General features: G+C 37.5%; 1 pseudogene; it reads left to right on the top strand.

Annotated features, from left to right (window-relative positions):
* The window catches only part of LOC127414653 (TP53-binding protein 1-like), a 41,570-nt pseudogene that overhangs the window by 7,312 nt on the left and 18,774 nt on the right, over positions 1–15,484 (top strand).

Below are 15,484 nucleotides of genomic sequence, written 5' to 3'. Positions count from 1 at the left end.
TTCTTAATCTTTACTTACTATGAAGGGCACAGACATTGAGGCTACAAGACCTCAACAAATGACGTTTATTTATGATTTATAGATTTTTGCCGATAACTGATCCAAAAAGCAACTATCGGCCCAGATTAATCGGTAAAACCGATATATCGGTCTACCTCTAGCTTCAACATTCTCCTGCCAAACCTATTTATAAAACATATGGGTTTAGAATGTTGCAGAGTGATTTTTCAATTTTGGGTGAACTACTCCTTTAAAAGTTTTAACCCCTTTGTCTTAAAGCTGAAGTATGTAACTTTTTTGGTGTCAAAATACTTTCTTCTGTCCAAGCTTACTATGCAGGAAAACTATAAGTAAGCCATTCATAGGTTAATTTCCTCTGTTTGTTTTGAGTGACACGACTCGAGAGACGATAATATTGACTTGATTAATGGCATGAATTGGGGGCGGGACTATCAGTTTCTTTGACCAACGGCAGATGGGGGGCATGTTCAGAAAGCTGTTTTGAAAACATAGTTTATTTTTACGGCACTAGTGGTGCAGAAATGACATACTTCACCTTTAACTGCTGATGCACTGTGCTCTGTTATTCTTGTATACAAAAAATGAACCATGGGGAAAAAAAAAAAAACTGGCCTATGTTTCTTCATTTCATTAGGCAATCTGCTGACATTGTGGCAGCCACTCAGGACAGTTTAAGCCAGGCACCTTATGTTGTACCAAATTCACCTACAGACAAAGAGCAGAGTAAGTCTGTTAAACATAAGCCCCTTTCACACAGAGATCCCGGTATTAATCGTGGGAAAAGTCATCCCTGCAACTGTTCTGGGACTGCAAAATTTGTTCATTCACACTCAAGAGCTTTCCCGTAATATGTGCTTGCATTCACACACATCCTGGGACAATCGTAAAGACCTAGTGACCGTGTGTCTAATGTAAAGCGTCTTGAGTTTACTGATAACCACGTCTTTTCTCTCGAGAAACCCACTCTTTCATCATCTTGTAAACAAATAAACTGCGTAAGGTTAAACTAAACTGACGGTTCTTCTGTGTGGATGGCGAGGATCTCCCTGGTCCCTGGATGAGATTTGCATTATAGCCAATTTTATTGATTTTATTCTGGCAGTTAGGCCTACTTTTATAAATAGCTCATAAGATCATTTTTGCTTTGTGCAATGTTAAATGTTTTTATGTCATTGGCTGCTGTCTACCAACTGAAATGCCTCCCAAGGACAATAAAGATTGAAAGTGATAACTGTCAAAAAATAAAACAACAAAAACAAACAAAAATTCACAGTATTAAGGTGCATTGCAATATTATTATTATTATTAAATAATATAAAAATTATATTTAAAAAAACATAATTTTCAATGATACTGCCTTGCAACAGTTAAATTGTGCATTTGATTCTGTAATCGCATTTGTAATTTTACCTTTCTAAAAAATAAAGAAAACTAACTACACCGATAAGGTAAAACTATTTTTTGCTTCTTCAGACATTAGCGTTTATTACAATAAAAAATAATTATTCATTTGCCATTTATTTGTTGGTGTTTTATTTTGTTATTTTTTTTGGACTAGCATTACCATTTGTTTCTGTATGCCTTCAGGACTTTTTAAACTTTACAAATAAATGTTTTTAGTAATATACACATAGTATGCTAACGGTTGCGCTGCGATGTAAGCATTGAGGCAAATGTCATCTTTTCGATCATAATTTCTACAAGCTGTAAAATTTAAAATAAAAGCTATTTTTGGAGAAAAACAGAAATCATTTGGAACCTAATGTGTTGTAAAATAGCAATACAAATGTTTTATGTATCGTTATGTTCTTGCCCATTATAAGGTTAAGAAAATAAATGTATGAACAAAAAGTCACCTAAAAAGCAATATTGAGTTTTTACAAAACTGGTAAAAGTGTACTGTATAGTGCCCGACTGATATATCGGCTGGCCAATATTATCGGCCGATATTAGCCTTTCACTGATATATCGGTATCGGCGTATATTTTACCGCTAATGAAAACTTTTTTTCAGAACATATAATGCAGAAAACAATGCTTTATAATTGGTGTCATAGTGTAGTTTGTCCAGCAGAGCGCGCTCCGTCTCCATTGTTTACAGAGCTGACTCTGAGCTGACAGTGGCTCTGCAGACAGGGCGGAGTTGAGCGGTGTCATCACGGTAAGTTGTTAACTAGTTTGTGAAATACATACTGGAAACTTGATAAACAATGACCCCATCATTTCCCCTTTTCAATATAACTAATATTACATTAACCTTGTCCCTGACAACCATGTCACTCATGTCTGTTTGCTGTTAACCAGCTATAGTTTGTCAGTGCAGTCAGTAATGTAGCAGATTGAAAGGTAAACATCAGAGCATCTTTTTGCAGCTCAGCAGAGAACAGTGCGGTGGTGGATTGTGTCTGTTGAGTGTTGATTTCGAGCTTATAGCTAACTAGCTAATCACGTAGCTACTTTCAGTAATTACATTTCCATCCGAGGATTTTTTGCGAAAAAAGTTTTAATGCATCAAAATAAAGTGTCGACATAATATTTTTCCGTTTAACTCTAGCGCATAAACTCTATGTCGATACATGAAATGTCGCGAAAAACTGGTTTGGAAACACTTTTTGTCGAGAAAATTGGCATTAATGCAAAAATGTCACATGACAGAATTTACCCCAATCGTTAGCCTGTGTTAATCATGACAACAAGGTATAGGATCCTTGAAAGCCAATTTATTGTATGTGATTATGGATTGATCTGAACGGCATAAAGATCCGATCACTGCAAACATGACACTTCCAGGAGTGCCAACACAAATATCTCGTATCAAGACCTGCACATCGTCAAGTGCACGGAGAACAAATGAGTGGCCACTCTTTGCGATTAATTTAATCGCGGTAGCCATCCGTTTATTTATTAAAGTTGCTTTTACACACCATTCAAAATTATAGACAGCAATCACGGAATTAGCCCACAATACAAAAAACATTTAATTTCTGTGCACAAAGATGTTTTAAATTAAAAATAAATACACCGTACTAGGAGAAAAGCATCAGTGTGCTTTTTTTTTTGGAACACTAACAGCCCTATTATATTAAATTATTGTTTAGCTTACTTTTGAAAAAATGCTGGCAAAATTCCCTGTATTAAATTAAATAAATTACCAAATGAACAAATTATATTTTTAGACCTATATATACACTATATTGCCAAAAGTATTCGCTCATCTGCCTTTAGACGCATATGAACTTAAGTGACATCCCATTCTTAATCCATAGGGTTTAATATGACGTCGGCCCACCCTTTGCAGCTATAACAGCTTCAACTCTTCTGGGAAGGCTTTCCACTGTTGAAAGTTTCCCCTGAACTTGTATAGCAGAATACAGTGTAACACCGCAGCTTATCTGTTTATCTTGACTCGGCAGTATTAATATAGTCAGCTTTTGACTTATACTAAACAGTACTGATGTTTATTTAGCTATTTATTCTATTTTAATTTATTCTTTATTTTAATGGTCAGCATTTGACTGATACTAAACAGTACTGATGTTTATTTAGCTATTTATTTTATTTTAATTTATTCTTTATTTTAATGGTCAGCATTTGACTGATACTAAACAGTACTGTTGTTTTAGCTATTTATTCTATTTTTATTTATTCTTTATTTTCTCAGTGTTCATTTCTTGACTTTGTTGACAATGTATAATAATAATGTCAAATATTCTTTGATAAAAATATTTAAGAAATCAGCCTTCTGAGTACTTTTGCATAGTCATATCAGTGCAAAATCAGTGAAAAATCCACATAGAAAAGGTCTGTTTTCATTCCAGCTCAAAAATTAAATATATCGGCCACCATATCGTAATCGGTGAATTTTCCCTCTCTAAAAATCGGTATTGGTATCAGTCTCAAAAATCCCAAATCTCTTATGTATGGGGGGTCTTTAGCCTACCTACCGTATTTTCACTTAGCCTACATACATCTTTGCAAATTCTGTGGAATGATGTTCACGGAGGTTGTAGGGGAGCGGGCACAAACTAACAATTTTTGGTTTTCTAAAGTTTGTGTAAATACACTTGAGGTTCAAAGTATTTTTCTTTTTTCACACTAATTTTTCACGTCTGGTACAAATATGTGGTCATGTTTTATGAATGCAGCGTGTACAACCGCCTACGGTAACAGGTGCGGCACATTGTAACATGACCATGTTACAGTGTAAAATCCCCCTCTAACAACTGTATCTGATCTAATTCAAATAAACAGAAGATAAACTAAAATATTGTCAATAAAAATAATTTATTAACTTTGTCATGTATAACATAGCAGTAATTTTGATACTTTGACACTGAATACACAACAAAGTCACAGCTCTCCCCTACTTCAGGTTTGGAGTGTTCCCTGCATGAGACGGCACTTTTTTTCGTCACAATTTACAAACTGGGCAACCATCATTATTATTTTTAAATTCCCAAAGTATTCCTACATTGTAGACTTCAACCCCACCATATATGAGGGGGAAATAAAGTTCCGACATTCGGTGTGCTGCGCTCTGAATGAAAAATGAATTTATTTTTTCACCTCAGGTTGGTGAAGCTGTAAATGTAGCCGATTGTTTTTATTTATTTAACTAATATTTACAATGGAAATTTTAATTTCTTTACTTGTATATTTAAAAAAAAAAAAAAAAAAAAACAGAAAAGTCCAGTCACAATGTCGTGAATGAATTTTTTTTTCAATGGTTTATGACAGTCATGTTTTTTTGAACTGCGGTACACCGTGAAACTGTTGAATCTCTGTTCTGCACACAAACTTTCTACTTCACATGATAAATACGTCAGCACTACGGCACACCCTTCATGGTATCAGCTCTGCTTTTGTTCACACAGACACATCCCGGGATTGACCCAAGCAATGTTACTAAGGTCTGATCCCGGGATCAAATTTTCGGGCATTCCGGCACTGGCTGGTGTTCACACAAAAGGCTCCCTAGCATTGATCCCACCGATATCCCGGGGTCAGAACCCAGTGTGAACGAGGTTATACAGAGACTTCTTTTGTAATGTAACATGCTTTTTAAAAGCACTCTGATATCATTTCATTTAGATCATAACGAAGCTGCTAAATCCCCAATGGACACATCAGGCCCCCCTGAGCATCCACCACAAAGGAGAGAGGAGCCAATGGACATGGACCCCTGTCCCAAACCACCACCCACAGTCTCCACACCAGTGTCCCAAAATTCCCCTGGATTTGTTCTGGAGAAAAGCATCCCTGTGCCCAGCCAGCCTAAATTCTCACATGTAGGCAACAACTATTTGGAGTAATTTTGTATTCAGTTTGTAGCATTCCAATTTTACATCTATTGCATTGTTCTTTTGTTTTTACTATTTTTTTTTTAATTTTTTTTTTTTTTTTTTATCAATGTAGGACGTGTTTATTTCCACTCCCAGCCTTGACCCTGGGAACAAAATCCAGGGTAGAGAGGCCTTAAATAAGAAGTTGCTTCACCAGAACAGCCCATTAGTAAGCGAGCAGACTGACCCACCAGATAAGCTAAAAAAACCTTTAAGCAGCTCTTCACAGCCCTCAGAGGTGGCTGAGTGTTTTCAGTTGGAACATAGCAGTGAAAACAATTATTCTCAGAAAACTCAAGTGTTCATTGTTGAGGAGGATAGCCAAGCCACACAGATTGAGGAAGAGGAAGAAAGTGCGGATAAGGGTAATTCTGGCCCTAAACACCATTCCCAAAATGCCAGTAAAAATGGTATGGACCCAGATCCTGGTAAAACTTCAAATTCACAAAATAACTTTCAGGTGCCTGACTCAAAAAGTACAAGTGCTTTACCAGAAAGGACAGAAGACTGTAAGTCCTCTCAAAAGACGATTTCTCAGTCTGTTATTAGAGAGAGCCAAAGTATAATAATGACTTCTGATGCCACTCAGTCTCAGCGATCTGTCAGTGCGGCATGTGTTTCAGACACCCCATTGTCACAACCAAAGAGTAAAACCTTTGATCTGACGGTCGCCAGCTCTTCACAAACCTCACTGTCAGCTGGCAAACATGTGAGCTGCACCCTCGTTCATGTCACCACACAGTCTCAATCTGTCCTGACTGTGTCCTCTCTAAAGAACACTGAGACTGAAAAAAGACGTGCAAGTCAAAGCCAGAGACTCAGTCAGCCTATGATTCACAGCCACAGTGTTATTACGGACAGTGTTAGAATTACTGAAGAGGAGTAGCGGATGGATGAAGGTGACATTCAGAGTGCTGTGAGGGGAGAAGACGCTGGACTCAACCTGGCCTTGTCTCAGAGCCAAGTGCTTTCTCCAGAGTCCATGGAAGATGAGGAGGATGGGGAGCAGGAGGAGATATCCCAGTGTGAACCCATCAAAGATCACCAATCCTCCAGCAAAGAGGAGAGCTTCAGTGTCATGGTGCTTGAGGTGAGCCAGAGGGTCTTTCAGGAGAGAATGAAGGATGGGAGGTCACAGACATTCATTAGCTCCTTGCAACCTGTGAGGAGTTCCATGCAGGACAAACATGAGCCCAAAGCAAAGATCTCAGGGTCTCAGCAAGTGAGATCAACTGAGGTCTCGCCTTTACAGCTTGAGAGAGCGAAATCACTGAGCACAAAGCCCAGTGATGCAGGACAGCGCAAAGACCCTGAGAGAATGAACTCGGACAATGGCACCAACAAAAGTCTGAGCGACAGTTCTGGAGGTGGGATTAAGGCTCGAACAAAAGATCTATTATCCTTGGCTGTTATGTAACCTGTCTTCAGTAAATCCAACTAGTGGTTTTCTCTTTTTCTTTCCTGGCCAGAGCTTCCATTTCACTTTACTCTGCCCAAAGAGGGCAAGCTGATCCGCCCTGCAGTGAGTGCAACTCCTCCACAGATTAATCTGCTGAAAAAGACACCGAGGCACAGCACTCCTATTGGTGGGTGTTCCTCTCCATTTGTTGCATAACATTTGGATATATGTGTTCTGCAAACCCCTCCCTCTTATTTTTCTTGTCCTTGTTAGCTGTACCTCCTGCTTTTTAAACTATTTTTTTATTAAATTTTTTTTTTTTCATGTCATTTTGACGTTTTGCAGAGATGAACTCATTCTCTGAACCGTCAGAGGGTGACGTTACCAGGGAGACGGCCATGGCAGCCAGTGAGATGTCGGTAGAGGAAAGCAGAGAGGGCGAGGAGCCAGTCGCAGTGGAGGGAGATGGGAAACTGAGTCTCAGGATGAAACTGGTCACCCCAGTGGAGGAGGGCAGCTTGGGCTCAGAACATTTCTGTTTGCAGAGTAAAATTTCTTTCTGTCTGTCTGTGGGTCTGTCTGTCTGTCTGTCTTTTTTTTTTTTTTTTTTTATATCTGTTTTCTTTTTTTCTTGTTTTCTGATTTTCTTTCTTGCCATCTATCTGTCTGTCTTCTTTCTTTCCTTTCTCCCTTTCCTTTTTCACGGGCATGGAAAACCTGGAAATATTGGGATTACTAGGCCTGGAAAAGTCATGGAAATTAATAAAACCTGAAAGTTGTTTTTTCAGTTTCAATAGTGAATAAACTAAAATACTTCATTGGCTAGAAATTGCTGTTTTTGAGCGCAATTTCTATACAGTGAAAAAAATCATGGAAATTCATTGGTCAAAAGTGGTGGAAACCTGACATTGACATTTTCACTCTCTCTACCAAATGACACATGCTAAATAATATATATTTTTTCACTTATTTAAAAACTGTTATTCTGTTCAGTGTTTTAGATGAATACATTAAAATGTTAAGCTTTAAATTGAAGCAATAGGAAGCCAGTACATCATAATGCTATTGTTTGTAATGGGTGTACAGCTTAACAGATTTTTAAGCTTTTGCAGAAACACCATTAACCAATGAAGAAGGCTCCGTCTCCAAGGCTACCACTGTTGCCATGGCTGTAACCAGGTAACGTGCAGTGGTTGCTATGCAAAAGCTTATCTGTGGGCTGGTTAATTTTTCTTCTGTCACTCACAGCTGCTGATTCACTGCCACAGTGTTTTATCACAAAATTAAAAAAAATAGATAGCCTTAATGATGCCTAGACACTTAGAAATCTATATAATTTAAATACTAAGCAGGCAACAGGAATGGATGGAGTGTACTGAAGTGCATTGGGAGCATGACATGCTATTTCCCTCTGTTTGCCATTCTTCCAGTCCCTCTGTGTTTAGCCGTGTGCGGCAGGCCCACGGGCAGGTCCAGGTGGAGGATGATGTGGAGTCCAGTGATCTTCCTCTTAGGTATCACACTCATCAGAAAACAGAAGGCAGAGTCACGCTTTAAAATGCTTTTAGTGCGTTACCGCCACCTTCTGTTCATTAGAGAGAGAGGTTTTATAGGAATAGTTCACCCAAAAATGGCAATTCTGTTATTATTTGACTGCCTTCATGTTGTTCTAAACCTGTATGCTGTTAGTGTTTTTTCTGTGTAACACAAATGGAGAATTTTGACATGTCTTCACGCAGCTGTTTATAATTCAATGACAAGTTCGTAGTAAAATGTCTGAGCTGAATAAATGCTCCATAAATGTAGTCCATATAGAATAACAAACATCATTACTTTATATTATTATGTCATACCTCACAATATTATCATTAAATGGATCATTCAAATTTGAAAGTTCATACACTACTGATCTGTTAAGCACTATATTTTCATGGCTATGTAAGTTATTAGAAAATATTAGCAATATACTTTATATTTGTTTATTAGATGTAAATTAGGTGATCAGAGGCACAAATGTTCCTAAATTAAAATGTAAGCCCTGTCTTAAGTCATTGGAATGCAAAAGAATTGGGCACAGCTGACCTTGGAGTTTTTGTTGAGGTTATAAATAGAGTTCCCTTGGTGTTAGATATCTTTAGAAGCGTTAAGTAGGTTTGATAGTGCCACTCATGCCTGGTCGGGATTGTAGTGAGCTGTAGAATGGAGAATGACCCATTTGCACAGCTCAAGGTTGTGATCAGTTTTTCTTTTTTTTGTTTTTTTTTTAGGTTAGGCTTTTTTTTTTTTTTACCTGAAGGTGCTTTCCTGGTGCTCTTAGGCTTGTTTCACACTGCACGTGTAAGCACCACATAAGTAGTGCATAATAATCCCAACGCCTATATGAACTACTTTCTAATAGGTCTGTGTCGATACAATCAAATGTCGATATATCACGATGTTGTATCGATACTTAGATCCATGTATCTTGATATATCATGATATTTTCAGTGCAGTCTGAGATGCTTCTCTGAGACAAACTGATCCTGCATGATTCACGGTTACTCTCACGCACATGCTGGACCTCTCTTACGTGTTTGTATCTAGGGTCGACAAAAATATAGATTTTCTACTTAATCTTCATTTGTACGATCCCAATGTTGATTCTTAAATTGCCAAGATCGCTCTTTCTGTCTGCAATTCACAACAATTGGATGCGTGTAAATACTTCCCATTTGCTACAAAAAATGTCTGTGATTAGCAACTGGCTGGTAATTTTTTAGATTTCACTCACCAGTGTTTGAGTGGTGTAGAGGTGAAGTTCAGCACCGAGATCTTTTCACTACGTGCTGAGAGTAAAAGTTTTGACTCTTTCTGTGTAATGTGAGTCCAAAGACTAGATCCAAGCAAACCATTTGTTGTTTATTAATGTCTCTTTTAATATCTTTTCTGTTCTCTACAGTCAGTTATTTATCAAAAAACAACAAAAGCAACATTTAGCTTTAATCACACAGAGCATGGATGCTGTGAAGAAGCCATTCGACCAAAACAAACACTACTGTCAAAGTCCCTGCACAGATCTTAAAGAGACAGCACCATTTTAGCACTTGTTCTACATATCCAAGTAAATAATTTTAAATAGTACAAATTAGGCATGAAACAACAAACATGTAACAATATACTGTATATATGCAATATAATATATGCAATTTCAATACACCATATTTATTGATGTAATACATGGACTGCATTTAAAAAAAAAAAGTTAATGTCACCAAAGTGATGAAAAACTATGACAAAATAAAATGTGTAAAATTGATATGTCTGTAATTTATCAAGTTAGAAGGTCCCCTGTATAATGAATAACAGCATTAGCTGAAAGAGAATTTCTTTCAAACAGTATGCAAGCAAAATGAACATTATAACTGAACTATACCCAAATATATTTAAATCAAAAGCGAAACTGAACCATGATATTGTGATGGATCGTGATATATCGAATCGTGAGGTGGCTGGGGATAGTCAGCCCTACTTTCTAATCAATAATTCTGACTGAATCCAGACAATTCAAGCAGCTTATAGCTACACTTTGGGGTTTGGGTTCTGTTCTGTGTAGATTAATTTCCATTTCTATATAAATGTATTCTGTCTCCTCATGTAAATTAGATTTTATGATGATCAAGTTTGCAATAATTCTCAGTGGCACTTTCCCGATAACCATATTATAATTTGTGGCCATTATTTAAAAAAATACTCAGTTTAGTAACCCAGAAATCAGTTTATTTTCCGTTTAGATCTGCAGCTTTGTTACACATCAGAAACACTGTTGTTGTAAAAACTGCGTGCTGTGTGAAATAGCCCTTTGATTAGATCTTTTTCAGAGAATCTTAAAACATTAAAAGCAGATAATATGTACTTTTATATTCTTTCTAAGCTTCTGTTTCTACTTGTTTCTCTTACCACTTCTCCGGCAGGCAACAAAGCCATCCATTCAACATCTTCCCAAACACTAATGACTCAGCGCTGTCTCCTAACCGCCCGAGAGAGACCATGGGCAACAGAACTTCAGGCAGAGTCAGTGAAGCTGTACTGAATAGGTCTCTGCATCCTGGAGGTACTGACAGCAACTCTGAGCCAAAAGAAAAAGAGGTCCCCAGTACTTCTGAAATGCCGTCCCCCCGAACACCTGTCCAACAGAGAGCTGTGTCACAACAAACGAGTGTTGATATCACCTCGACCACCAGCCCACCCAGCAAAGTGAGACAGTCATGGATAGTTTTAGAATAAATTTAGACGGATGATGTAATGCATTTAGAAATGTGGTATTTAAAAAAAACAACAAAAAAAAACTTTTTTTTTCTCCTTTGCCTCTTTTGGTTTGGCAGAAAGCTGTGTCTCTGCAGACTAGTTTTGATCTGTCTGGACCAGATAACCTGTCTGGCAGGGTAAGAGATCTCACTAAGTTGTTATGATGATGCAGATCTTTTTAAAAAGCCTTCAAGATTACAAACTAGGGACTGTATGACAAACTTCCTATCTTATGTCTTAAGTTAAAGAAATAGTTCACCCAAAAATGAAAATTCCCTCATCATTTACTCACTTTCATGCCATCCCAGATGTGTATGAATTTCTTTCTTCTGCTGAACAAAAACAAAGATTTTTAGAAGAATATCTCAGCTGTGTAGGTCCTTTCAATGCAAGTGAATGGTGGCCAGAAGTTTGAAGCTCCAAAAAGACCATAAAGGCAGCATAAATGTAATCCATCAGACTCCAGTGATTTAATCCATGTCCAACAGATGGAAATATAACAATTTATTCACAAAGCTCGACATCTCCAGTCCCTAGGCACGATCATGATTTCAAGTTTGATTACGCTCAATGGCGCTAGCAAGTGTAATCGAGCTTGAAATCATGATCGCCAAGGAGTGGCTGATATAAAAAAAGAAGTTATCATTTGGTCTGTTCTCACCCAAACCCTATGAGATTGCTTCTGAAGACATGGATTAAACCACTGGAGTCTGATGGATTACTTTTATGCTGCCTTTATATGCTTTTTGGAGCTTCAACGTTTTGGCACCCATTCACTTGCATTGTATGGACCAACAGAGCTGAGATATTCTTCTAAAAATCTTAATTTGTGTTCATCAGAAGAAAAAAGTCATACACATCAGGGATGGCATGAGGGTGAGTAAATGAGTTTTAGGTGAGCTATTCCTTAAAGTTCTGGATTTAGGATCTAAATCGATAATAGAGAATTCTAGAGTTAGGATGTTCTTGTAATATAGTCCCTGAATCCTAATATAGAGAGGTGCTGTTGAAAGTGAGGTAAACTTCCATGAAACAAGATCTACCAACAATCATTTATATATTTAGAAATAACTTTAATGAATGCTTTTTGCAGTCAATATCAACCTAAAGCCGATTTTGTCAAATTAAGTCTCGGTTCCAATTTTAAATGTATAAGACTGAATATTTAAAGAATAAAATATTATTCTTACTCTTACTTGGTTAAGGGAGAACAAAGTACACCAACCAGAACCCAGTCGGGTCCGTCAATGCGCAGACATGTTCGCACCATCCAAGAGGTCCGCACAACTGTCACTCTCATCATTACAGACGTCTACTATGAAGACGGCAGAGAGGTTGACCGCAAGGTTACCCAGGTAAGAATTGTTGCCTTGATTAATGTTTTGTTCTCTGTGCCTTTTAGAGTCTTTGTTTGATTACTAAAGATTGACAAATTAATAGCTATATTCTTAAGAGCAACTGACAGAACTTGCTCTAAAACAAACCTTTTGTATCTCTTCAAGGAGTCTGAGGAACCTGTGGTGGACCACTGCGTTGTGGATAAGGACATGTCCCCATCCCGCACAGGAAGCTCCATGACATCAGGAGACCTGGCTGATGTCAGTTCATTCTCCTCCAAGGCCCCGTCACACCACAGTTTCAGTGGGACAAGCAGTGGGGGCCTGGGTCCAGAATGCCTGATTTTATCATGCCACCCAGCCAAGGGGCCAAGTCTGGGAGGTGAGAAGTAGTGTGGAGTCCTGTATGTGGTTTCTTTTACTAACACTCTGCAATTAACACACAACTCTCTTCTCCAATGACTGCTGTTTGTATGTAGACACATTCACAGTATTTTCTTTGGAAATGGTCACACTAGTTTGTCCTGTTGTGTGCATGTGACTGCCTCAGGCATCTTCTTACCTTCTCATTAGTGGATCTGTCCCGTGTATACACCTGCTTTTAACATCTGTTACAATTGATCTGATCACAAGTGGACCGTGCTGAGTACAGGTGTAAATTTTGTGATTAGATCACTCAAAACACACTTGGAGGCTGTTGAAAATGCATGTGACCACATCACATGTGTAGTGTAAAAGCTAATGCGTCCTGATACATCTTGGAGCATAGAACCACCTACACCTATATCAGTTTATCATCCATTGCTCTTAAACAAGGGTTTTAAACTTTGCCAGTTATGTGCAGATTTAAAAGAAAATATCTATCCGATCAAAATTTTTAAGGAGCTTGACTAAAAATGTCAAATTTGAAGTGAATTTGGAAGTGCTGATTATTTTTTTACTTTCTTGCTCTTTGTAAACATGCAGTAACATGATATGTAGTAAGTGATAGAGACCCTACCTTCCAAATCCACAAGTGGTTTAAAGGAGAGGCATTTAAAGTGGATGTTACTATCAGGTTTAAACCGCAATGTCTTGACTGACCACTTTTGATTGGGTCACCTGAGACGGATTTTGATACCAGGTGTAAAAAGGGACACAGGCCCAGTCACAATCTATATAATTCAACTCAATATAGGCTCCTCTTATGGCTGCTGCTTGCATACACATTTGGTCGAGGGCGTTTCAGCTGAGGGCATCCTCTCCTTGTGTGTGTTTTTACTCAACCCCAGGCAGGGGGGATGGCAGCAGCCGAGGACCCACAGCGCGGCGGTGGGGTCAAAGGTGACGGATGCGTAGGGGTCTCGGGTCACCACCCAGCTGAGCCCTCGTGGCTGTCCTTGGCGAGGAAGGCCTCCTTCCTGCAGCCCGCTGTCCAGGCTAGCTACTTTAAGGTAGGCTTGCGGGTAGGGATGGGACAAAATATAGAATTTTGAAATATCGCGAACCAAAATAAAAGACGAGCCACATTGAGGCAAAACTCAATATTTAGAAACTTGCAACATTTGTTTTCTGTGCATGACCAATCAATCATGACCATCAAAATCTGTCGCTTTTTCCTAAACTGTTCACTAGGGGTGGGTAAAAATACTGATTTTCCAGTGCTTCCAATGCAATCTTCGTTTGGACAATCTGGATATCGATTCTTAAATCCAAAGGTCGATCTTTCACTCTGTGGCATCTCTATATAATGCAAGTAAATCACTCACATGTGCAACCAAATCTCATGCTATGCAACTAAAAGTGTATGATTAGCACTCACTCACCAGTGATTGAGTAGTATAGTGGAGAAGTTATTAGCACAGAGATCCTTTCACTGCGTATTGAGAGTAAAAGTTCTTTGTGTCCACAAATCCACGGATCCATATGTCACTGAATAATGTCTCTTTTGATACCCTTTCTGTTCTTTACAGTCAGTTGTTGATTAAAAACAAAAAATAAACATTTAATTCTAATCACACATGGATGCGCTAAAGATAACATGTAACGAGAGAAGACGTCCATGCACTTGCTGGCTGATTCCGCGATTAAGCGCGTGTTCTTCATATCAATGAATATACTTGTAAATAGTACAAATTATGCAAGTAAACAATACAATTAAAGATAAAATACATATGCAACATAATATATGCAATTTCAAGGCATTAATTGATCGAATAAATTGAATTTGAAAACTTCAAAAGCTAAAATGTGACCAATTTGATAAAAACTAATGCTAAAACATAATTTGTAAAATTAATATTTTCAAATTGTATCTAGAAGGGTTGCCTAGAAGGTTCCTTTATAATTAACAGCGTTTGCACAAGGTCCTTGAAGTGCTTAAGGTGCTTGAATGAAGCTTTTAGAATTTTAAGTACTGGAATACCTTGAAAATCGCCTTTTGTTGAAAAGTGCATGAGAACATTTATTCCGTATAATGTGTCTCAATCAAATATGAGATCACTAACTCCACTTTCAGTGAATAATGTGTCTTTTAATATCCTTTCTGTTCTTTACAGTCAGTTTTTCATAGAAATTAAATAAGAAACATTAATTTAAATCACACACAACACGGATGCACTGTGAGAACTCGAACTCTTAAAGAGACAGTACCATTTTAGCGCTTTTATATAAATGTAAACTCAATGTAAATACTTTAATTTTACACTATTTCAAACAGTGACAGCTCATATCACTATCATATATACAATTTCATGATATAATATTGATATAATGTAGAATTGTTATATTTTTAAAAAGTTAATGTGATTATAATAATGGCAAACAAATATATATATATTATATATATATATATATATATATATATATATATATATATATACACACACACACACACATATTTACATACACCTTAGCCAAATACATTTAAACTCAGTTTTTCACAATTCCTGACATTTAATCATAGAAAACATTCCCTGTCTCAGGTCAGTTAGGATCACTACTTTACTTTAAGAATGTAAAATGTCAGAATAATAGTAGAGAGAATGATTTATTTCAGCTTTTTTTCTTTCATCACATTCCCAGTGGGTCAGAAGTTTACATACACTTTGTTAGTATTTGGTA

This window comes from Myxocyprinus asiaticus, chromosome 2, assembly GCF_019703515.2.
Source record: "Myxocyprinus asiaticus isolate MX2 ecotype Aquarium Trade chromosome 2, UBuf_Myxa_2, whole genome shotgun sequence".
NCBI classification, from domain to species: Eukaryota; Metazoa; Chordata; class Actinopteri; order Cypriniformes; family Catostomidae; genus Myxocyprinus; species Myxocyprinus asiaticus.
Note: the sequence above shows the minus strand (reverse complement) of the source record. Positions and strands in the feature narration are given on the sequence as shown.